Genomic DNA, 13878 nt, shown 5'->3' on the forward strand with positions numbered 1-13878 from the left:
AACACTGATCTACTAATTCACTGTGTTAATAAATGTGCTCCTTTGAAAACAGAATGTTTGAATCTGATTTCGTATGAGCAGCTGACCCAAAGCCTCCTGGTCAGCTGAAGAGTGAGTGGGAACTCAGTGCTTATAGCTGTGGAACCATCTGATGGAAGGTCAGTGCTTCTTTCTCGGGGGAGCCCTCCTTCTTTGTAAACAAGGTGAACTTACATTTCGGGTGACTTGATTGAGTATAATTTCCCGGGCTCACACCCTGGGGAAAGGAAAATTGAACTTTCAGTCTTTAAAAGAGGAAATTAGATTTACCCGAAGGAGAGATCAAATCTTCCACCCCTGTCCACTCAAGTGACTGACCATGAAATTAAATAGTCAGTTCAAGCCTAGAAACGAAGGCTATTGAAGCTGAGCAACTCGAAGAGGAAAACACCATGGAAACGAATTATGCTTTATCCTTGAATGTGCTGTATATTTACACATTCATGGTAAAACAGCTTGTCTCCCCTTTAGCCTGAGGTGCTCCTGGAACTACATATTATACAACTGGGTCTATCTCTCCAGTCAAAGGGATGGGAAACAAAATTGCCTGCTAAACAGAAGTGCCAACGAGGCTTTGTGCGGACAACTCACAGCAATAAAGGTGTTTTGATTCCTCCACAGCCCTCTGGGATCTTATTATCTCTGTTGATAGCATTTCCATTGTTTAAGTCAGTCCTGAATGGAGGTGTTCGGGATATTAATTCTAGAGATTCCTGGAGGACACAGCATAGTGAACTCTTGACTTAAGTTCCTTTGTTATTTCACTTCTGTCCCTCGTGTGCAGGTAACAAGAAGCTGTAAAAGGGAAGAGCTGTCCCGTGTAAGAAACTGAAGAGATGCGAAATGGCTGAAATCTGTTTCCCAAAAATCAGCTTTCTGAAATTGTATGTAAAATGCAGGAGATGTATGTATATTTCCTAGGGAATAGATCAATAGATTTTCATCAGTTCCTTAATGTCTTTATCCCTCAAAAGATGAATAACAAACACAACCCAAGGACAGGCAGGGATGAATTAGGAGATTAGGATTGACATATAGGATTGGCTTCCCTGATGGCTCAGATGGTAAAGAATCTGCTTGCAATGCAAGAGACCCAGGTTCCATCCCTGGGTTGGATAAACCCCTTTGAGAAGGGAATGACAACCCACTCCAGCATTCTTGCCTGGAGAATTCCATGGACAGAGGAGCCTGGCGGGCTACAGTCCATGCGGTCACGAGTGGGACAGGGCTGAGCATTTTCACTTTCACTTTTGTATAAACTAGCATGTGTAAAAGAGATAGCCGGTGGGCAGCTGCTGTATAGGACAGGGAGCTCAGCTCGGTGCTCTGTGATGATTCAGAGGTGGGGGGGTGGGTTAGGACGGGACATAGGTATGCATATGGCTGATTCATGTTGTTGTACAGCAGAAACTAATGCAACATTGTAAAACAATTATGTTCCAATTAGAAAATGAATGAATGAATGCCATCAAAGCACATTTTAAAGGAGGATCTGTCTGCAGGGTGTCAAGCTGAAGCCGACCTAATGCAGTGAGCGACGGAGGAGGAAAGAAGGGCCAGGCAGACTTGCAGCTCCCCGTTCCTGGGTCTGGTGTCCAGGACAGCTCTTCCCAACTCCATCTAGGATCTACTCCCATATATTATCATGAGAATCAAAGGAAAAAAACATGAGTAGAGAGACTGTGAACTCCACGTTCAGTTCAGTTCATTTCAGTCGCTCAGTTGTGTCCGACTCTTTGTGACCCCATGAACTGCAGCACGCCAGGCCTCCCTGTCCATCACCAGCTCCCAGAGTTTACCCAAACTCATGTCCATTGAGTTAGTGATGCCATCCAACCATCTCATCCTCTGTCATCCCCTTCTCCTGCCCTCAATCTTTCCTAGCATCAGGGTCTTTTCCATGAATGCTCTACAAATGCTCCGTTAGCCTTTAAAAAAAATGAGATATGGCAACACTGTTTAATACTGCACAAAATTCTGCCCATCACCACTGGAAAGATCTGTGGCATTCAAAATGTCTCTCAGGGCTACAGTTCACTAAGCCTTTTGCTAGTAAGTTAGCACATGACGTTAACATGCCTCGGACACTAAGATCTGCCATCAACACTTTCCTCCTAATTCAGGGCTGGCTAGGGTGCCCCCTGAGACGACACTGATGGATGGTTGAATGACTCAGAGGTGACATGAGAATGTAATCCAGCAGTGTTGTAAAGTGATGTAGTCAGTTAGAAAGAACATTCAATTTTCATGCAGCTTAACTGATATTGAATTAGCTGCCGTGTGGAAGCACGATTATGTCTCCACATGGCTGAGATCTGTCGAATCAGGAAGGAAATCCTCTGGTGCAGAGAGCAATCATAACGTAAAGGCCTAACAGGATTTATCAGATTTGTTTTGGATCTTAAAAAGTCAATAAATTCCACAAATTTAAAGAAATTTGCTGTCACCTTTGTGTGATTTGAGAAATGTGGGGCACATCATTTGTAGTCTGGACTCCTATTTGAGGCAAAATGCAGTCAGATTCCAATAACTGGGTTCTGAGCCCTAGCACTAACAGAACAGAAGGGATACATTGGAAGAGATGTTGATGGAAGTAGATTCCTGTCTTTAGACCTCTAAGAAGAGGAAAAAGAAAAACCCTTTGATGCAAATGATGAATAAGCCAGGAGCACCCATTTTTAGAGACAACTTTTAAAAGTGTGCTGGAAAGGAAAACTGAAAGGATTTCTTTCTTAAGTTATCAAAGAAGTGGATTTGATTCATGATGTCAAAGAAGCAGATGAAATTAAAATTTCGGAATGAGTGAAGGTAAAACTACCTCTTTTGTGTTGTGAAGATTAAATTAAGATTAAATGAGGAGTGTTCTTTTTTAAAAAAAAATATTGGAGTACAGTTGCTTTACAATGTTGTGTTAGTTTCTGCTGTACAGCAAAGTGAATCAGTGATATGTATACATATACCTGCTCTTTTTTGGATTTCCTTCCCATTTAGCTTACCAAGGAGCACTGAATAGAGTTCCCCGTGCTCTACAGTAGGTTCTCATTAGTTATCTGTTTTATATATAATCATGTGTATATGTCAATCCCAATCTCCTGAAATCCACTAGGAATCAGGCATTATCTTGGTTAGATGAACTGTGGGGAGCAAAAGGCAGAAGCCTATGTAAAGGGACTTGGGAGAGGAAAGGGAGGTTAGGGTAAATTAGGAGTTTGGCCCTCATCCCACTTTAATTCATCCCACTCCTCATTTCCCCTTTTAGGATCCATACATTTTTTTCCTCTACATTTGTGTCTCTATTTTCACTCTGCAAATAACTTCATCTGTACATTTTTTTCTAGATTCCATATACACTCCTGGGCATATATACCTGGAGAAATCCATAATTCCAAAAGATACACGCACCCCAGTGTTTGCTGCAGCATTGTTTACAATAGCCAGGACATGGAAGCAACCTAAATGTCCATCAACAGAAGAATGGATAAAGAAGACATGGAGTATATATGTATATATATGCGTATAGATATGTGTATATATTCTTTTGGAATTATGGATTTCTCCAGGTGTATATATATGTGTATGTGTATATATGGAACACATATAGATGTTCATCATATGTGTATGTGTGTATATATATACACACACATACACACACAATGGAATATTTACTCAGTCATAAAAAGGAACAAAATTGTGTGATTTCCAGAGATGTGGATGGCCTAGAGACTCTCATACAGAGTAAAGTAAGTCAGAACGAGGAGTGTTTTAGTGACAGAGAAAACAGGTGGCAAGCAAAGTGAAATAAAAAGCCCACACGCGGTTGTGCAAAGGACTGGATGTCAGTGTCCCTGCAAAAGTCATAGGTTGAAATCTGAGCCCCAGTTTGATGGAGTTCTGGGGGCAGGGCTCTGGGAGGGAATTAGGTCATGAGGGTGGGGTCCTCGTGAATGGAATCAGTGCCCTTATAAAGGAACCCCTGACCTCCTCTTTCCACAATACAAGGACATAGTCAAAAGTTGGCAGTCTGCAACTAGACCCTGATCATGCCGGCACACTGGTATCGGGCATCCAGCCTGCAGAAATGTAAGGAATAAATGTCTGCTGTTGATAAGCCACCAGTCTGTGGCAGTCTGTGGTACTTTGTAAGCCTGCACTGACCGAGGCAGGTTTGAGGTCAGAAGTCTCAGATTCTCTGATTCCCAGCCCTGGCATTCCATAGCTGCAGGGCAGGACTTCACTGTCCAGGCTTCCCCTGGACGTCTAGTTGAAATCAGAATGAGTCCAGTGGCCCTCGCCAATCTTACAAGGGTGGGGAACAAGCATAAAGTGAGATCATTGCACAACCATTTTATAAACTAAATATTATATAAATCACTTGAGTATTATCCTGAAATTTTAAAAATGTCTACATGAAAATTTTCTCTGCTTATCACTGCTGCCTTTTATTCATATAGAAAAGCAATTTCATTAGCTATTTGGTTCAGAGTTCAAAAGATACAGGCAGGGAAATTAATTATTCAACCATGATTGATGTCAAGCAAAGTCAGAAAATCTCTTAATTTATTGGAGTCTAAATGCCCTTGGTTATGAAACCCAAATGATACAATGCTTGTAAACGTGTTTTGTAAATTCTAAAGCTCAATGCAAATGTGTGTATGTCAATTCCTCTCTTACTTGCAAGAGCCTGTTTTTCTAATCATTTTTCTGCTGATATATTTTTGCTCTAGTGAGCTGAAAAAGTTAAAATTCTTTTTTTTTTCAGATACCTCCCTGGGAATTCTGATATTTCTATAGATATAGATACAGATATATCTGTATCAGAATATCTTTATTTCCTGTGGATTCCAAAGCATCTCAGTTAGTTCATGCCTACCCTACCCATTTATCTCATGAGTTTGCATCTCACTGTCCTCTTACATTTTACATAAACTTTACCTTGGAAGCATCGGTTTCACTCTCATCTAAGCCAAAAACAATATCCAATTTTATATCCATTAAAGTAATGCCTTGTGACTCCAAGATTCTCCTTGCTGAGAAAGCTCATTTCAAGGTCCCTGAAAGAGTGATGAGGATGTAATTCATTAATGATTGACACTTCATATTTAGAGATTGCTGTTTTTAAAAAAGTGCTTCCTCATACATTTATGACCTCATTTGCTCTTCATTTATATAAAAAAGAAAACAATACCTATAAAAAAGTATTTTTACATGAACCGTTTCTCCCTTTATATAAAGGAGAAAACCAGCAATGTTTAAAAGAGGTAAAGTCCAGTAATGATTAACTAGTAAGCAGGACAGCTAGGACTCTTACCTGTTTCTGTTGAAACCCAAATCTCTTGCTTTCAAGACTTTCTCTTGTCTTTGGTTTACTGAAGTTTGAATATGATTTAGCTAGATACATTCGTTTGATTTTTTTCATTTTTAATTGAGGTGGAATTGATATACGACATCATATTAGTTTCAGGTATACAATGTAATGGTTCAATATTTGTATATATTGCAAAATGATCATCACAGTAAATCTAGTTAACATCCATCACCACATACAGTTACAGAATTATTATTTTTTTCTTATTGATGAGAAGTTTAAAAATCTACTCTCTGAGCAACTTTCCAATATGCAGCACAGTATTATTAACTATGGGCTTCCCAGGTGGTAAAGAATCCACCTGCCAATACAGGAAATGCAACAGACAAGGGTTCAATTCCTGAGTGGGGAAGATCCCCTGGAGAAGGAAATGGCAGCCCACTCCCAATATTCTTGCCTGGGGAATTCCATGGACAGAGGAGCCTCTGTCCACAGGGTCACAAAGAGTCGGACACAACTGCATGACTGAGCACATGCACATGCATTATTAACTATAGTCACAAAAATGTGTGGAACTCTTCCTGGGTCTGTGCACCATCCACGCACAGGAGCCTTGCTTGTCTTCTCTGTACCATTCCATGTTAGTATGCATGCTGTTGAAGCAAGCAGTGTTTGCTTGCTTCTTATTCTGCTTTGTGTTCTCTGAGCTTCCCGGATCTGTGGTTTTGTACTTTTCTTTACTGTTGGGAAGTTCTTGGCTATTGTTACCTCACTTGTTTCTTCTGTTGCATTGTGTCTCATCTCCTTCTAATTCAGTTCAGTTCAGTTCAGTTGCCCAGTCGTGTCCGACTCTTTGTGACCCCATGAACTGCAGCACGCCAGGCCTCCCTGTCCATCACCAACTCCCAGAGTTTACCCAAACCCATGTCCATTGTGTTGGTGATGCCATCCAGCCACCGCATCCTCTGTCGATCCCTTCTCCTCCTGCCCTCAATCTTTCCCAGCATCAGGGTCTTTTCCAATGAGTCAATTCTTCGTATCAGGTGGCCAAAGTATTGGAGTTTCAGCTTCAACATCAGTCCTTCCAATGAACACCCAGGACTGATCTCCTTTAGGATGGACCGGTTGGATCTCCTTGCAGTCCAAGGGACTCTCAAGAGTCTTCTCCAACAATATTATACCTTTTGAAATCATCTCACAATTCGTGAATGTTCTGTTCTCTTCATTTTTATTCCTCTTAGTCTTTGCATTTCAGTTTGGAAAGTTTTTATTGACCTATCTTCAGCTCGGTGAATCTTTCCTGGACAGTGCCAAGTCTGCTAATGAACCCATCAAAGGCATTCTTCATTTCTGTTAGTGTTTTTGATTTCCAGCAGTTCTTTTTCTGTAACTACTGATTTTAATTTTTCCCATTATGTGTAAGAGTTGTGTGTAAATGTATTGGAAAATATAGATACTTCTCAGTTTCCCTTGTTTTGTAAACATGGGCATGTGTCTCAATATTTTTCTTTTTTTTTTTTTTTTGAGGTATAGTTTTTTACAATGTCATGATACTTTCAGCTGTACAGCAAAGTGATTTCATTATACATATCTACCTATCACATATGTTTTCATCTCTACTTATGTTTACCATCTGTTCTTGAAGGTTGTGTACTTTTTCCATTAACACCCCTAAAATATTAAACATAGATATTTTAAATTATTGTTTTAATAATTCCAACATCTGAGTCTGGTTCTGATGCTTCTTTTTCTCTTCAGACTTTGGGTTTTCTTTTTTTTTTGCTTTCTGACATACCTTGTAATTTTTCATTAAAAGCCAAATATGTTGTATTAGTTAACAGGCATTAAGGTAAATAGACCTTTAGTATGAAAATGTGTGATCATCTTTTTATAAAATCAATTTTTATTGCAGTATAGTTGATTTACTGTGTTGTATTAGTTTCTGCTGTACAACAAAGTGGATCAGTTATACAGCCATTCTTTTTTAGATTCCCATATAGGTGATTACACAGTATTGAATAGAGCTCCCTGTGCTAGGCAGCAGGTTCTTATTAGCTACCTATTTTATATATAGTCCAGTGTGTATATGTGGAGAAGGAAATGGCAACCCACTCCAGTGTTCTTGCCTGGAAAATCCCAGGGACGGGGGAGCCTGGTGGGCTGCCATCTCTGGGGTCGAACAGAGTCGGACATGACTGAAGCGACTTGGCAGCAGCAGCAGCAGCAGCGTGTATATGTCAACCCCAGTCTCCCAGTTTATCCCTCCCCACCCTTATCCCCTGGTAACCATGAATGTCATTCCTGACTCTGCTGGTTTGTAAGTAAGTTCATTTGTATCCTTTCTTTTAGATTCCACACATAAGCAGTATCATATGATATTGTCTTTTTGAGTCTCACTGACTTCCATCTCTTTGCTGCAGATGGCACGATTCCATTCTTCTTTATGGCTGAGTAACGTTCTGCTGTGCATGTGTTCTGCATCTTCTTCTATTCGTCCATCAATGGACATTTAGGTTGTTTCCATGTCCTATAAATAGGGCTGTGCTAATCTTTCTGAATTACGATTTTCTTTGAATAAACATCCAGGAGTGGGATTACTGGATGACATAGTAGCTCTATATTCTTTTTTTTTTTTTAAGGAACCTCCATACTGTCTCCATAGATGCTGCACCAATTCACATTCCTACCAACAGTGTAAGAGGGTTTCCTTTTCTCCACACCCTTTCCAGCATTTATTATTTATCAGTTTCTGGATGATGGCCATTCTGACTGGTGTGAGGTGATACCTCATTGTAGAATTGATTTGCATTTCTGTAAGAATTAAAGATGTTGAGCATCTTTTCATGTGCTTTTAGCTATCTGTATGTGTTCTTTGGAGAAATGTCTATTTAGGTCTTCCGCCCATTTTTGATTGTGTCATATTGCTAGGAGTTTGACTGTGTTTATTTAGTGTTAAGGCTTCCCTTGTGGCTCAGCTGGTAAAGAATCAGCCTGCAACATGGGAGACCTGGGTTCAGTTGGGAAGATCCCCTGGAGAAGGGAAAGGCTACCCATGCCTGTATCCTGACCTGGAGAATTCCATTGATTGCATAGTCCATGGGGTCGCAAAGAGTTGGATACGACTGAGCAACTTTCACGCACTGATCTAGTGTTTGCTTTTCCATGAGATGTAGAAACTTGTAGAGGTCTCAAGTTCCTCCAGTTTCTGTTTTTGTCTCCTCTCTTGACTTTGGGGCTTCCCTGGTGGCTCAGACAATAAAGAAACTGCTTGCAATGCAGGAGTACCCAGGTTCAACCCCTGAGTCAGGAAGATTTCCTGGAGAAGGGAGTGGCTACCCACTCCAGTATTCTTCCCTGGGGAATTCCAGGCACAGAGGAGCCTGGTGGGCTACAATCCATGGGATCACAAAGAGTTGGACACAACTGAGTGACTAACATTTTCTTTTCACTTGATTTTGGGATTTTCTGCATCTGCATCAGCTTTGTTGGTGCTGCTCTGCTGCTATTATACTGGATCCTACCGGTGCTAAGACACTGGAGAGGAGAAGTATTCTAAAATCTCATGAATAAATCTTTGTCTTTCCATGAGTCTGTAGCTGGGACCCGGGTCTTTCACAAGTGTTCCTCCACTGGTCCACCCTGGCCCTACTCTCTCTCCTGGTTGCAGGATTCCCAGCATTTTGTCTTGAAGATGTTACCATTGTTGACTATGGTTTTTCACCCCCTATCTAAGGAGACAGGAATTTTAGAGGGTGTTGTAGTGGGAGGAACACCCTTCCCCTAGCTGTGATGTGACTCTAGCCAGGCTTTTTTCCATGGAGCAGGTGGTTTTGTTGTGGACACATTTCAGAGAGATTACTCTTCCCCTCCTTCTGCCAGAGACATAAGGAGATCTTTCACACTCTGAATTCTCTCCTGGCTCCAAGAAATGTCATTGATTTTCCAAGAGAAAGGTTCAACCTTTACTTGTTGTCAGGATAGAATAATTTCTAGCTCTTTACATGTCAGAACTACAACCAGAACTCTCAAGTCTTTCCTTTTACATGAGAGCCTTCACCAGGTTTTAAGAAAGAAAAAAAAATCTATAAATAGATTTTGTACTATGGCCACCAGGCTCCTCTGTCTATGGAATTCTGCAGGCAAGGATACTGGAGTGGGTAGCCATTCCCTTCCCTAGGGGATCTTCCAGGCAGATCCCTTTACCATCTGAGCCACCATGGAAGCCCCATAAATAACCTAGCACATATTTGTGGCTAGTTAATGAACCCACTTGTGTCTCAGTATAAAGGAAAGAAATGCCAGTGTGTTAACTTTTCTGTGAGCCCACTCTCTATGGAGGAGGGTAGCCAGCAAAATAGAGGAATAACTTTGAGCATAAAAACTTAGGCATATTGCACAAGAAGAGAACAACAATCCACCCAGCCCAGGACCCTGTCTGACTGTGGCAATCAAGGGCATTTTGTGGGGAAGTAAGACCCTCAGAGATTAAGACAAAGCCTAGACATGTCCTGCCTCCTGGCCAGTGATAGATCTATTGTCTGTACAGTCACTGCTGCTGCTGCTAAGTTGCTTCAGTCATGTCCAACTCTGGGTGACCCCATAGACGGCAGCCCACCAGGCTCCCCCATCCCTGGGATTCTCCAGGCAAGAACACTGGAGTGGGTTGCCATTTCCTTCTCCAGTGCATGAAAGTGAAAAGTGAAAGTGAAGTCAATCAGTCATGTCCGACTCTTAGCGACCCCATGGACTGCAGCCCACCAGGCTCCTCCACCCATGGGATTTTCCAGGCAAGAGTACTGGAGTGGGGTGCCATTGCCTTCTCTGTGTACAGTCAGAGGAACCTATAAAAATCATAATATCATAGCATGTTGGAATGGGAAAGGAGATAAAAATTGGTCTTTAATGTCGATACTTAAATCCTGTTGAGCTTTATAAAGGGGTAAATGTCCAAAAAAAAGATAAAGTAGTAAGGAGAATGGGAAAAACAAGGCAGGCAATACCCATTTACTGTCTTTCTATCTTGCCATTGAAGCATCTGTGAACATATCATGAATGTAGGTGTTACACAAATCTGCTGTCAGCTCTACCATCCCCCATCCCACCTGAGACAGGCTTAGGGCAAGAAGCAAGGAAGACTCAGTTGCTCCTCTTGTTCATTTGTTCTGACCATGAGGAAGATGGTCGTGAGACATAACTGAGGGATGAGGCAGAGGCAGAATGATAAACCCACTGTGGAAAAGAAAATATTTATGCAAGACTTTAGATTCTTCAACACGAGTCATCTGAGGATACCTTTGAAAATGGCATTTTTGTTTTGTTTGTCTGGAATGTTATGTAACTTTCTTCCTGCGCTTGGTTACCTTGGAGTCTTAGCTGTCAAAGTAGAAGGAATCCAAAAGTAGATCTGGTTTAAATTGCCTCAGGCTATGTTTGCATCCTCTGAATCCCTAGGGACCAGCCAACCCTGGTGCAGGGGGCAAGGGAGGGTATGTTCCACAGCTTTGGTTGTTAGAAAGTCCTTCCTCTCATTGAGCGCAATACTATTTCCTTATAAATCCATGACTTTGCCAAAATTATCACACAACGTAAATATACTTGACATTTTATTTTACAGCCGACATATAAACATTGTATATATTGGACACCATTTTCCAGAGAAGAAACCTTGGATGAAATTTGATAATTCTTTCCTTCATTTTCATGTATCTCAAAGGAGATGAATCAAAATGTCTAACCTCAGTCATTTAAGTTCAGTAAACTGACCTATAAATAAAGCCTAGTGAAGGAAGTTGAGAACTTACTACATAGGAATGCAATTTATTTTTCCCCAAGGAGTAAATGAACATACATCCCCATGGAGCCCACATGGTAAGAATCTGCCCCCAGTTTGTGGGGATTAGAGACCACATTCTCATGTAGAGTGGTAAGTGGATATTAATCGGATAAAAGCATCCCATTTAAAGGAAGCATTTCCAATTCCAGCTCTTCAGATACACATGAAAATTGGCAGTTGTGAGTACATTTAATGAGAGCATATTGCACTTAATATTAGAGAAGCAGTGTCACATTAAGTTATGATATGTGGGATAGAAATTAGTTCTCTGAGTGTCCTTTTCAGAAGGACACCAATTTTGAAGCAGAAAAACCAGGCAAAAGTAAACAGAGTGGGGATAGTACTATATGAATGTGATTTCAGCCAGGCTATTTTTTTTTTTTCTGACATCCATGGGAGGCAGTGATCTGACAGTAGAAGGAAGGACAGAGAAAGGAAGGCTAGGAAAACTGGGATCCAATAAAAAAAAAAGGCCCTGGGTAGCAAGGCAGAAGTTCTTCATCTCATCCAGTTGGGAATGACCGTGAACAGGGACAGCAATCGGGACAAGAAGTGGGCTCCAACTGCAGGAGTCAGAGGGGAGAGTTGGGGGAGGGTTTGCAACCCTGGGGGGTTTCCTTTCCATATTTAGACCTTAGTGGGCTTCCCTTGTAGCTCAGTCAGTAAAGAATCTGCCTGCAGTGCAGGAGACCTGGGTTCGATCCCTGGGTCAGGAAGATCCCCTGGATAAGGAAATGGCAACCCATTCCAGTATCCTTGCCTGGAAAATCTCAGGGACAGAGGACTCTGGTGGGCTGCAGTCTGTGGGATCGAAAAGAGTCGGGCATTACTGAATGACAAATACTTACTTACCTGAGCTCTATGTATGCACATGTGTGCCAAGTTGCTTCAGTCTTGTTTGACTCATTGCAACTCTATGGATGGCAGCCTAACAGGCTCATCTGTCCTTGGAATACTGAAGAATACTGAAGTGAGTTGCATGCCCTTCTCCAGGGGATCTTCCTGACCCAGGGATCGAACCCACGTCTCATGCCTCCTGCTTTGGCAGGGGGGTTCTTTACCACTAGCACCACTTGGGAAGCCCTCTGTGTGTGTATGTGTTAGTTTATTAGTCATGTCCAACTCTTTGCAACTCCATGGACTATAGCCCGCCAGGCTCCTCTGCCCATGAGATTTTCCAGGCAAGAATACTGGAGAGGACTGCCATTTCCTTCTCCAGGGGATCTTCCCAACCCAGGGATCGAACCTGGTCTCCTGCATTACAGGCAAACTCCTTACCATCTGAGCCAGCAGGAAAGTCCAATGTGTAAACCATACCAATTGAGTACCAAGTGATTAGACATCCAGCCACAAGGGGAAGGAGGAAAAAAGCCCATTTACAATGCAATCTCACTCATTAGAGAAATTCAGGACTGGTGGGAGGGAGCTTACTCTGGGAGATTCCCAGAATCGTTACTGATTTTTAAAACCAAGATGTGTGCCACTTTGTTAAAACATTGAATGTGATATGAATAATAATTCTTAGTGATGACTCACATTCAAACTTGTCTGTCAAAAAAATGTCTAGAAAGACATGTTTGAAGAAAATAATGATTAGATAACTAAAAATAGTAATTATTTTCTGAGAAAAAAAAAAAAAACAGCCCATCACTGGTAAAATCTTCTGTCTTCATAGAAATTTGACATAACCCTATTTTATTCCCTAAAGCTCAGTTTTGATTCAACAAAGCAACATTAGTCTTTCTTTATTGACTCATTGGATTTAATAAATAGGCATCTAGAAACATTGGAAGCAGCACTATAACAAAATCTAACTCAATTGACATTGAATTATTTCTAAAAGGAGATTTAGTCATCTTAGAATTTTCAAAACCAACTTACCTTCTTCATAGGCAGACAAAGGGAAAGTTCTGGGTGCTTTACTCTGAAGAAAAATTTCTTGATTTCAAATGGATAAGGAAAAGTGTTCTATGCATAGTTTATCTCATCCCATATCTATCCAGCTATTACTTGGTTTCTTTGTAAACATCGCAGTGGAGTTGTTGGCTGATGATCACTTGATACAAATAGTACTTACAATGACAGTTGTCCAAGTAATTTAAAACACAAATATATTCAGAGTCCCATACAGGTTGTGCACTCATTCTTCAGTCAATTTTTAATGGTAACTCAAAGATTAATGTCAATTAGCATAGAGGTTCCTTGGGAGGAGTACACAAGGAGTACATTCATTTCTTGTGGAGCTGAGTTTGTAGTGAGAACTTATTTTAAAAAATAATAATGAGAGATTGCATAAAATTAATCTCACTTTCTAACTTAGTTGTTGACCAAATTTTTGAGGTTTCTTGGTCTCTTCTTGTCACATGTTGATATAGTAGTTATAACTGACTGGGTCCTTCTTTACCCCATTGATGATGTTTATACTGGAATGTGCCTTCAGAAACTCGGCCTCGCTCCAGAGAGACACAAAGGCTTCAGGACATTTGATATAGAAGAGAAAAGCAGGAGTAACATTTGTTCTTATGTAGATTTGATGTTGGTACATAGTAGAAAACCTCAAGAGATGATTGATATTTGGTCTCGGTTGCAGAGTGCTCATTTAAAATGCTGAATTATGTGCAAACTACATTTTACATAGAAATGTATCTCAAATAGTTCCCATTTGTGTTCTCTTCCTTAGAGGTCATTTCTATGTAAAACC

At 40.9% G+C, this 13878-nt stretch overlaps 1 non-coding gene across 1 annotated transcript; it reads right to left on the reverse strand.

Moving 5' to 3' along the window:
* Nucleotides 1-5907: 5907 nt before the first annotated feature.
* On the reverse strand, nt 5908-6011 carry LOC133255179 (U6 spliceosomal RNA). The gene has a single exon (XR_009738897.1). It is a non-coding gene; the product is annotated as a U6 spliceosomal RNA (small nuclear RNA).
* Between the last annotated feature and the right edge of the window lie 7867 nt (nt 6012-13878).

Source organism: Bos javanicus, chromosome 1 (genome assembly GCF_032452875.1).
Source record: "Bos javanicus breed banteng chromosome 1, ARS-OSU_banteng_1.0, whole genome shotgun sequence".
Taxonomy (NCBI): domain Eukaryota; kingdom Metazoa; phylum Chordata; class Mammalia; order Artiodactyla; family Bovidae; genus Bos; species Bos javanicus.